Source organism: Drosophila nasuta, chromosome 2L (genome assembly GCF_023558535.2).
Source record: "Drosophila nasuta strain 15112-1781.00 chromosome 2L, ASM2355853v1, whole genome shotgun sequence".
NCBI classification, from domain to species: domain Eukaryota; kingdom Metazoa; phylum Arthropoda; class Insecta; order Diptera; family Drosophilidae; genus Drosophila; species Drosophila nasuta.
Genome location: NC_083455.1, coordinates 17,627,207 through 17,639,881, shown reverse-complemented (window position 1 = coordinate 17,639,881; position 12,675 = coordinate 17,627,207).

Genomic DNA, 12,675 nt, shown 5'->3' with positions numbered 1-12,675 from the left:
TGTTGGTTGTGAGAAATTGAATCATTAAGAGAAAGAGTGAGTGAGAGAGAGCAAGTGATGAGAAGCATCGATTTTTACATCGAACAGATTCAATTGATCTGATTCAATGATCTGCTGCTGACCTTCGTTGCCCATTTCATTGGAATTTTTTATCATCTGCAGCCGCAGGAATGTTGTTGAAATACCCGCCAAAATAAAAAAAACCAAAAGAACTCTACTTAAAATGGTTAAAACATTTTACAATTTTAAATGCTTTTCACACTTAAGGCAATGTGCGAGTTGAACCGGTACAAAATAAAGCACAACAAAGTGCAGTTAAATGGGAATCCGGTTGGCAGCTACACACACACAAACACACGCACGCATTAACATGTGTGAAGCATGAGCAGAATGTGAAGTGGAAGAGATCGCTGTCAATACTATGATTGCTGTTCCCAAAGAACAAAAAAAATACAAAAAAAAAAGAATAGCTAAAGGCAAAGGCAAGCTCAGCTTTTGTTCTGCCCTCAAGAATAGTTTGCTAGGGTGACTTCCAATCAGACACTCAACTGGAATGTTGGACTAGATTCCAGTTGTTCGATACGTTGCTTTGCTTCTTCATTTGGCACACTGCGAACGTTTTTGCTTGGCGTGCGTCGACTTTGGCGATCTGCTTTGCATGCGTAATTGGAAATGTGACTTCCAAAGCCTTGGTCAAGGGATAGACATTCACTTTTTAATTCCAGTGCTACCCAATTCCTGCCTACCTCTCCCCATCATACGCATTTGTCGTGCCGTTGCATTCGTCGCCATTCTTTAAGCAACTCTCTCTCGCTCTTTGCGTCGCACACATGATCGCGCTCGCTCGCTCGCACTCACTTGTTGCTGTTCTGCTGTTCTTTGTGTGCGCAGCTGTGTGCGTGTGTTTGCATGTGTGTGAGGAGCTGCGTGCCTTGGTATAAATGACGCCAAATTTTGTACGCAACGGTTAGTCCGAAATTTAACACATAAGCCGACAGACGCGACCTGAGCGATCGCGCAAGCAACAACAAATCAACAAAACAACAACAACGACGACTGCTGCGAAAATAAGCGTAAAAAGAGATTTGCAAATTTTCTTGTGTTTTTAATGCTTTTACCATATCCGCTTGATCTTTGATGAACACAATAAATAAACATAAACATGTTTAGTCTATCGCCATGAAATTCTCAAGTTTATTCGTGAAAGTGAAAATTTAATATTAAAGTAAACAACGAATGTTTATAATAATAAACGATGGCGATAGCGCGCGTGTGGCCATAAACAAACAAGTTATTAAATATCATACATAAATGCAGAAATGTATTTTTAACCGATATTCTGTATAGAATTAAATTATAATTTCTATAAGAATTAAAATATAAAAATAATAATATATTACAGAATACAATCCCCACTATAGAACATTAAAAAAATTAAAATAAATAATAAGTGATGCAATTTAAATGGTGAAATTCAGTTTTGAAACATTTAAAAATACACCAATGTAAAATTAGAAGAAAATATATTTAAAATGTGTGAAGAGTAGCATACATTATTATCAAATGTGATCATGAGAGTTGCCGAAAGGAATATTTTTAAAATAAACAAATAATCAATTTACATATAACAAAAACAAAATTATATAAAATAAATAAATCCTTAAATTCTTAAGAATACAGAATTACAATTTGAGCAACGAGTATTTACAAACTCTGCGTTAAAATTATACTAGTAAAGTTAATTACTAATGTGAAGCTTTTATCGGTATTACTAAATCGTGATTTTAATCGTGATCTATCGAAATCATTTAATCATATGCAACAGTTAATTACATACCCAAGAAAAGCGTTTTTCAAAACATTTTTCTTTATTACGTTAGCAGAAATTACGTGGAACTACTTATGCAAGCTGGAAACTGAACTCGAAATGTTAACGAAAGCGATTAATTAAAATACAGAGAATAGTGTGTAATCAGGGATAGCGATCTCAATAGACAATTTAGCTAGAAATTGGCAAAGTTCAAGCTGGCAGTGTACTTAAAAATCAGATGCCTATAATGATTCAATTAATTAAAATGTTGCATACAAAATTTAATAAGCAGCATATTTAATTATAATGAAAACAAAATAATGACCTTGAACTCGCAAATCACTCATGCAAAAAAAACAACAACAACAACAGTACCAACAACTGATTATTTAGCCATCAACAAATTGACATAATTCCTTGCTGCGACAATTGAGGCTAACACTCAAAAGCAAAAGCAAAACCAAAACAAAACAGCGAATAAAACGTGCAGCTAACGAAGCATAAATGACAATTGATTAACCCGCAAATGAGCGAGGCAAAAAGGGGCACAAAACTAATACGAGCAGCAAAAAAATTGCGCATTCGCCGCATATGCCGCCGTTCATTGCCTTACACTGGCGTCCAGACAAAACATGTCTAGTTCGTCTCTCTCTCTCTCTCTGCTTTAAGGGTATATCATAGCTCAGCTTAAGCTTTGTGTGTGTGTGTGTGTAATGTAAATCTCTCCCCCTGGTTTATATTCAATACAGACTTGTCATTTATTTATAGCAACCTCACTCAGCAGGTCTTCAACTAATTGAGCACGATGATGATGAGAGTGACGCTCGCCCCATTCTCTTGCATATTCTCGCATTCAACTATCGCTCAATCTGTTGCTCAGCTTGTTTTGTTTTTAGTTGGCTTTTTTACTCAGTGATTTTGCTGTGGCTGTTGCTGTTGCTGATACTGTTCGCTGTTTATTTGCCGCTTCCTCAAAGCATTTAAGCGCATTTGACTATTGTTTGTCTCACGATACAGAACAGAAACTGAGAATCGGAAACTTTTGCCGGTTGCCCCATAACGAATCAAACGAATTGCCGCAAGTGTTTTGTGTCTATTCTAAATAAATACATTTTTTGAATCTTTGTTCACCACAAATATACATTTCAATACCTAAAAGAAAACAGTGTGTGAAATAAGATGAAGCTGCTTTTTTGCTGTTCTCCTGATCGCGTTGGCTGCAAACGGCGTTTTCACGCTGCCAGGTGAGTTTCTTAAATCGATTTAACCACAGTTCGAATGGAATTTAGTTGGTATGCATTATAATTCGATTTGATTAGCTAGTGACACAAATGATTTTCTAAGAATTCAACTTTATTTGAAGCCGACATATCAAGTTAACCCTTTGATAGATGATTGTTTTGTATTTAAGCGCAACATTATCATTATCAACATTCAAATATGAAATGACTTTTAGATGATAAATGAGATAGATCGCTGGGGAATTTCCCTGCAAAGCAATGCGCAATAAGCTACAAGTTCTCTCAGCAGAAAAAGTGACAGTGATTGACTACGATTTATTCTTTATTTTATACAAAAAGTTGACTTAATATTCAATCATAAAAAATGCAATATTTTATATATAAAATTTAATCGTTTTTCTTATAATAAAAGTTTCTTTTAAAACTCTTGCCGATGATCGCTAAAATCAAAAAGCACTCAAAACAAGTTTCAAGTGGTTTACTCAGAAATCGAATAAAATAAATAAATATGTATGTAAAACAAATAGTAGTTTTTACTATTTCCTAGTGCTTAATGATCTTTGGAATTTCAAATTAATAATGTCACTGATGTCGAGCACCTTTTTAACCCTCACATCAACAATGCAAATTGATAAAGCTGAGACCTGAATTAAAAAAAAGGGAGAACGAACATAAAAAGAACTTCACATTGTGTTTGTAATTTGTGCGGCATAATGATGCCCGCTTTTGATAACAACAGAAGAGAACAGAAGAGAGAGGGAAACAGGATTGTCGAGCGCACGCACTTGACAATCAGCAAACTGCAAAATGCATCCTGCAGATACTGTCGAGATGCCAGATACAAGATACAACGCTGTTGCTGTTGTTGTTGCTGTTGCTCTGTTGCCTCATCATCGTTGTCGTTGATGCTGCTGTTGCCTGCCTTTGGCTGCCACTTGAATGCATAAATTGCAGCAGCTGAAGTTGAAGACGCTGAATTGGGTGCAGTCAACAGACAGCGGGGGAGATATATACAGCTGAGAGGGGAGGACGGAGGGGGGAGAGCAGCTGCTACTGCCACTTGAAGTTGTCAAATTTGCAGCAGTCAAATCATTTACCAGAGAAATATGCAAATTTTATGCATAATTCCGATGGACAAACGAGACTTTTTTTTATCATTTACTTTTTTTTTCTAAACGTTGCTTTAATATTTTGCATTGGGTAGCTATATTGATAGAGAACAGACAATATATTCAGTCCCTGACAAAGAAATATATATGAATTGCAAATATTATACGATTTGTATATATATTCTATATATAAGATTAAAGAATTATTCTGGGAATAACCAGTTCTGATTGCTGATAACAGGTTGAATGTTGTCTAGTAAAATAAATGGCGAGTTTTGTGTCTGGGAAAGGTTATAAATATTACACAATATAAATGAGCTATCAATACTTATTATTTTGTAATGTGAGAGATGCGGATTTGTTAGAATATATTTTGTTTTTAATCAACAATTATTATTTTAAAAAATTGTGTCTGATTTGTTTGAAAATAATTTACTTTTAATGATATTATTTAATGGCTTGGAATATGAAACCAAATCTTATCTTAATATCAATATTAAGTAAAATTTCAGCTGTGTTTTTATGGATCATAAAGTGAAAATTCATAAATCGGCGACTCAATAGTAAATATGAAGATTAAGAATTAAATTAGTTTTTTTTTTATAAATAAATTTTGAATTATAGAAAACAATACTAAATAAAAAAGTGAACTAAAGAAAATTTATTTTTAAGTCAAGCTGTTTCCTTGATCTTGGATTAGATTGAAGATCAACTAGACATTTATTATTTTGTAATACGAAAGCATCTGATTTGTTTGAAAATACTTTAGTTTTAATTATCTTACTTTGCGGTTTGAAATATCAATTTCACAACCACGTGAAGTTAAACCTTATCTTAAGCGCTGAATATCAATTCAAATTTTAGCTCCTTTTTTATTTTGAAAATTCAAGAGTCTGTGAGTCAATAGTATATTTACACATTAAGAATCTTAGCAATTAAGATTATTTTGATAGTTTTTAGCTTTATAAATAAATTTGGAATCATATAAAGCAATTTTTCGTTGAAATCACGTTGTTTTCTTGATCTTTGATTAGATTAAAGATCAACTTGAGGCTGGAATAATAACTTCTACATGTTTACGGTATAAACTATAGAAATCAAGTGAACTAACAAATGTTGCTTACATTGAGATCCCAATTCAAGTTGTTTTCTTGATCTTTGATTAGATTAAAGATCAACTTGTCGCTGGAATAATAATTTTTGCATGTTTGCCCAAAAAAAGAGACGAAAACATTCGTCAGTTTAACGAACTCAATTCTGTTGAAATGTAATTTCTTTTTATTATTATTATTATTTTTTTTTTCTTGTGCTGCATTTATTTTATTTTCTTATTTATGTTGGCCTGATTCTGGTTTGATGTTGTTGCAATTTGTCGACTGCAATTGTTCTCGAGATTGCCAGCGAAATTCTTTCTTAAGCAATTTCTTTTCGCGCTTCCCTGTTTTTGACAACACATTTATGGCATTTCACTTTATGAGCATCGTCCACTGCCAACAAACAACTGCCAGGGCCATTGCAATTGGGTTAATTGTGGCCATAATTCGTGTTTAAGGCCTCTTCCATGGAAATATATATAGAATAAGAGGGGAGCGGAGGGGAGGAGTGAACAAATTGCAACTGCATGTTGGACAAATTGTTGCAATGAAATTCATATAAATCATGAAAGTATTTTTAACTAAAAAAATTCGTTGCCGCCACTTGACAATAAATAATAAATCGGTTTATAATTATATTATGAAATTTAGTATTTACATTATTGCCTGCACTTTATTTATTTTGAATGTGTCGCAATTTGTTTAGTATTCATCACATTTATATTTATATTTATTGTCTGACCGTAAATATATATTTTCTGCGAATTGACGCCAATTAGCTTGAGGCTTAGTTTCCGAATTGTTCAACACGTAGAATGACACTTTTTGTCTGTATTTTAAATATAGAAAAAAAATTAGTTGCAATAATTATTTATAGTAATTGCATCACAGATTTATGACAACAGCTTTTCGGTTGACAATTTTCGAGAGACATTTAATTAGGTTAATGCTGAGAGACAAAATACTAAAATACTTTGAGTTAAAGTCTCATTAAAAACGAATAAGTTACTTAACAAAAAAAAAAAACGATACTGTATTATTCCCACTTAAAGTTCTCGCTTTTAATTTACGTTTTTGCTGACTATTTTAAATACCCGTAGAACTTTTAACCCCCAGCTGGGAGATAAATGTTTAATTGTTGACTCTTTTTATTATCTTCTCAACTGAGGATTATCTTCTGTCACTTTGAGTGATTCAACTGAAAACAAGTTGCCCACACTGGTGGCCAATTAAATGGGCACAGTCGCAAAATCAAAGCCTGAATGGCATTAATAAACATTGACAGAGTTTATCAACAATGCAATTGGAGAATAAATGTAAACTGAATGGCACTAAAACTTACACTTATGCATATATGTGTGTGTGTGATTGTGTTTTTGTGTAATTATTATTACTATTTTTTATAGTCACTTTAATTTGTTTTCCTTTTTTTTCATTGTACATTTTTTTTTTTAACAATTAAAACTGATTGTTTTCGTTGGCTGAGCGGACATTGCGCTTGGTCGCTTGATTGAGTTACAGTGTTGCTTAGCTAAAGTGAACATTTTGGGGGAATTAATTGATTAATTAAAATATAAGAGTTGGAACAAACTTTACTTCATTTATCTTCAATTATAAAAATTGTATTCAATTTTAGTCCAAATTCATTTTTCCTTGTTGTTCTTTGACAAGTGTCTTCACTGTACGTTCAAGGGAATTTCTGGAATATACCTTAAGCCGCTTATCATTTAAATAACAATTTAAAGCACCGCTTTTTTGTAGTATTGTTTTTTTTTATTAAGCGTTTTTTATTCAAATTGTTTTAGTTATAAAAAAATGTATTCAAATGAATTATTCAAATATTGAAAAAAATCTCTACAAGTGCGCCGTTGTTATTCATTATTATTGTTGCAACAACTGTTTTGGGTCGAATGATTAATCGCCTACGCTAAATAGATCTCTATTGAATTTGTTTTCTCGTGAGCGAGCGTTGTTGATTTTCTGCTTGAAATGCGAAACAATAATAGTCGGAAAATAAGTTGTTCTATTCATCGCTTGTCGTGACATGCATTAACGTAGAAATTTCCAGTTAACGCTCGGTTAATTGAGAGTTTATTCTTTAATGATTATACACACTCATTGCATTCAATGCAAATATGGAAAATTCATTACTAAAAATATACTTTTTTTGTTGTGCACTCATTATAAACAGCTTTTCCAAGCTATAAATCAAGTATGAATTTTAAATCAGATGTTTTAAAATTTGTTAATGAACTGTAAAAAAGTTACAAGATTTCGCCAGAATGTAATTTATGTTATTTAAATAAAACTTTACGATTTTTTACTTAGAAGGAACGTTTGGTTTTTCTTTTATATATAATTTTTTTTTTAAATACAAGCTTACGGTTTCTTACTACGAAGTGCATTTTAAATTGAAAGTTATAGTTTTTCTTTTATAATTTTTATAAGATCGGAATAAAGAATTGTTACTTTGTTGCCATTTTGAATATTATTATTTTATGTTAGTTAGAATTTGCAGTTAAATTTATTTTAATAAATTAATGGATTTTCTAAAACAAAAATTTTGTTGATAAAAAATTTGTTAATATTTATATAGCTATTTAAATTTTTATTTTGTTTTTTTGATTTTTTGTTGTTTATTTTTTTTATTACAATATTTATAAAAATTTCAAATTCGAAAGTGGTAAATTTTGGTCCCATATTTTAAAAGCTTTAACTGGAAGTGTTACGAATGAAAAAAAAATACAACGATTAAATGAATAGTTTAAACTTTTTGTTGACAATTTTGGAGCTATGTTGGCATTTTCTAAAATTGATAAACAATTTCGTTAGCTGATTGCCTTATCAGCTGCAATTTCCTGCTATTAAAATACAGAAACACATATTTGACAATTGTCAGCTGTCACGAAAAGCTTATTCCCCGCCTCTCCACTCTCTCTTGATGAGTCACCCTGCGAACGGTGCAAAGGGCGACGCTTTAAAGCTGAATTATTGTAAATTACAAAACTGTCTGGCATTCAAAAGCTGCACCAATGCAGCTTCAGCTATTCCCACTTCTCTATCTGTCTCACTCTCACCCACTCTTCACTTGGCTGGTTTCAATGTCACGTACTCGCTGCAAGGCATCCACAAAGAGAGAGAGAGAGTGTGTGCTTCACTCTCCACTCTCCACGGTGACCTGCTCTTTATGCTAATTTATGTGCTGAGCAAAATGTGCAAGCGCCTAATGCTCAGCCACGCATGGCGCAATACCCGAAATCACATATAAATTAAGAGTGAACAGCGACTGCACAGCTGCAGTTGATCATACGGAGCACACACTGTACAGGCGCGTGCATTTTAGATACATATATGCGAATAATTGTGTATTATAATGAAAATGCCGAGTATTACTCAAATAGTCATTGCAATGTCAACGCGTGCAGATTTAAATGATTGCCAAAAGGGTTGAAGAGGAGACAGTGTAGAACAGAGGGGAGGATGGATGGATGAAGTCCTTGCTGCAGCTGACGTTGCCCGTCCTTGAATTACAAGAGAGAGAGAGAGACGCTGTAAATTTAATGAGATTCCTGTCAAATTAATTTCCGGTTATGATTAGATTTTCGTTAATGGCAATTTGCGGTTTTTGCTGCCAACCAAATAAACATACTGACATCCATATAGAGATGCATATATGTATGTATGTGCAGCAGCTACTCTCAATTTCTGGCTATATCTATTAGCATCTGTCACAATACATTTGCATTTTACAAAACGTGTGCGGCTGCTGCAATTATCATCCAGCCATCAACCAATTTTACATCTTCTCTGTCAGCCTCACTTACGCACATTGATTAACATTAAGCACTGCGTTTTGTGCTCATAAATCATGCCTCCGAAAACCAACTGAAAATATTTCACTGGCATTTGTGCAATTTTGCATTGTTTGCAATTTCTGGAGAATGCGACTTTGGTGATTGCAAATTGAAGCTTGTTAACTAATTGAAGCTAAGTATTATAGTTGATAATATAAATGGTGTTCATATTTCAAAATGGCAAACAATTTTTGAATTAGGTACTTATCAATATAAATATAATTCAAAAGGTGAAATGTAACACTTTTCATAAATAAGTGTTATTTGAAAAAATTTGATTTTTTTTTTAAATATTTAAAAGTGAAGCCAAATACAATTATGAAAAAGTATTCAAAAAAGTTTAATCTTATATTTAAGTTTTGTATAAAAAATATCTGGCTTATTATAAAATCCATCAAAACTGATTTCCAAGGGCCATATTAAATATTTAAATTGAATAAATATTATGAAAATAAGAGGTAGGAACTTTATTAGGTTCCTAAAAATTATTGACACAAAGCGGTAAAAAATAATTTAAACAAGTTTTATTTTAATTATAATATTTTAAGTGAATAATTAAAAATTAAATACATAATAACACTAAATGAAAATTGATGACCCAAAATGTGATTATAATGAACAATAGGAATTTAATAAATTAGGTATGACTTTATATTAAAATTTTGTTAATAAATATTTTTGAATAAAAATATTTAACTTAAAATATATAAATTATTAAAACACTTGGTAAAAATCAAGAGCAAATGAGCAAAATTAATTTTTAAAATGAATAAATATGAACTAAAAATACTAACATTAAGTTTGATGAACCAAAATGTGATGACAAAATTCTGATAATTATAACTCTGTATTTCTCTTTCTATAATAAATGTTTACTAGAAATCATTTTCTTTAAATAACTAAAATAATAAAACCCAGTAGCCACTTAACAAAAATTATCTCCACAATTTAAGCTTTATATTAAAGTTTTTAATATGAATAAATAATGATTAAAAATACATAACAATTTAAAGAGTTTATGCACTAGCTGCAATCTCAATTGATGGGCCCAAAAGTCAGACAAGTGAAAGCTGTGTGACTCCTCCTCAATACACATGGACGTTGCACCTGTGGCAAGCAGCAAACAGAAATCACAAATCACAGCAAAAAATATTTTAAAAGTTTTCGCACGCACCGACAGTTCAAAAAAACGATGAAGAAAAAGAGGGGGAGAGATCTTAGGGGAGGGGGAGGCGTAATAAATGCCGGAGTCGGGAATATTGGCTGGTAAAAATCGTTGTGAACATTCAGCCTAAAATTAAAAAGAACAAAAAAATTTGTTACTTTTTGCTGATGCCAAATAATTTGCTGCATGTGGCGATTGACGATGGCGACAAATCACAGCAGCCAAATTGCGCGGGGGTGGTGGTCGAGGATGTGGCAGGAGGAGGGGGTCGCCAGGAGGAGGGTGTCGGGGGGTCCCATGTCCGGGACCAAACAATCAAAATCAAATTCAGAGGAAAAAAACTCATTTTAAACGCGACAAACGTAACGTTCAATCTTCCAGAACATTGCGTACGTGACACGATTGTCACATTTGGCAACAAAACGGGCAGCAACTCCAAACGTGCAACAACAACAACAACAACAACTACAACAACATTGTGCAACAACAAGAAGAAAATAAAAACACGCAAATTCTAAATGGGGGTTACAACGGGGCAAGGTTTTTATTTTGTTTTGTATTTTGTTTGTTGCTGTTGATTTCGCGTTGTTTTGCCAAAATGCAAATGAAGTGGCTCCGCGGCGAATGAATGAATAAATGAATGAATGAATGTAATGAATGACTGAGTGAATGCCGAGTGAAAAATGAAGGCAACACACACACACACCTGACTTAAGTTATGTACTTCCACTCGCACCTGACCCAGCGACCCACAAAAAAAAAGAAAGAAACAAAACACAACACACAAATTAATTGAATTACATTTTATTTTATTTTTTTGTGTTTCCCCCGGTTTTATTATTTTTGATTTAGCGGTAAATTTGTTGGCCACAATTTCCTTATTGGCAGCGAGCACGTAGTTAAAACCTGTCCTTATTTGTGGTCAGCAAATTTTCTGGTCGCAGCTCATAATTATGCGGTTAATGAAGCTGGCTTATGGATTAAGTTCCATTTGCAAGCGTTCATATTTTTTTTGTCAATTGCATTTTGTGTTAATTGGAAAAAGTGTGTTGCAACTGTCGATTTTTTTATACATTAAATTTACGCACTATATTTTAATTATGATATTCAAAACGGATTTTACACTTAGGGATGTATTTAGATTAGTTTAATAAATACATACGTAACTTCATTTAAGACTACAAATGAATTATGATATAATATTATTGAATTATGAATTATGATATTTAAGTATTAAGTACATAAATTAGATTCTTTTCTTATAATCGTCTTATAATTATGCTAAATATGTGAATGAAAATACCTTACTCTATACCTAATTTGTGATTTCTGAAAATTTGGTTGCATTCAGTTAAAAAGTTCTTTGAAAAACTTTTTTGTATGAGAAAAAACGCCCAATTAATACGGGTCTCAGTAGCTTTGTCTGTCAATCTGGTATATTTTGAACTATATGGTATATTTGTAATGTAGAAATATATATAAATATACCAAACGTGTGATATATTTTAATATTTTTGGATTTATTTAAAATGGATAACGGATAATGAGAAAAAATGTCCAATTATTATTATCTCAGTAGCTTTGTCTGCCAATCTGGTATATTTTGAAGTCTATGGTATATTTGGAATGTAGTAATATATCAATATACTAAACATGTGATATATTTTAATATTTTTGCTTTTATTTAAAATGGATAACGGGTATCTTACAGTCAAGCACACTCGAATGTAGTTTTCTTACTCATTTCACACTATTCTGTTTGATATAATTATCAATAATTTTTTTTGAATTCGTTTTTTGCTATTTTGTCTTCAATAATTACCAGACTTTAAAGCCCAAAGCTCTATTCATAGGTTAATGGAGAATTCCATTATTCACACTTGCAATTTCAATAACATAAGTGCAAAACAAGGAAGAGAACGCGATAGAGATGAAGAGGTTTATCTTTTGAGTTGCCTCTCTTTCATATGGCGGCTAGTTGACAGCCCGGCAAACTCGATTGTATGCAATTTGGGTTAAAATGATTTCAAATCAGTTGAAAGGCAACGAGAGTGTGTGGCCAGAAGCAAATGTTGTCCAAGATGGACAAAGGGTCGTTTTGGGCTGATGGCAAGTGCGGACTTTTGTGTCACGTCCAAAAACTGCTAAACAGCAGGAAAATTAGTTTGATGTCTCACCCACACAAGTTGCACTTGTCATGCCATGACGTGTGTGTGTGTGAGTGTGTGTGTCTGTGTGTGTGTGTGCCGGGACAAATGTCAACAGCATTTGAGCCGAAAGTGAAACTAAAGTCGAGGCCCAAGTCGAGGCCCACAATTCCTGGCAGCTCGCTCTCGAATGTTGTCTCGCATTCATCGAGTGAAAGTGCCTGAAGCACAGTTAGCTGTCATACTCCAAGTGAA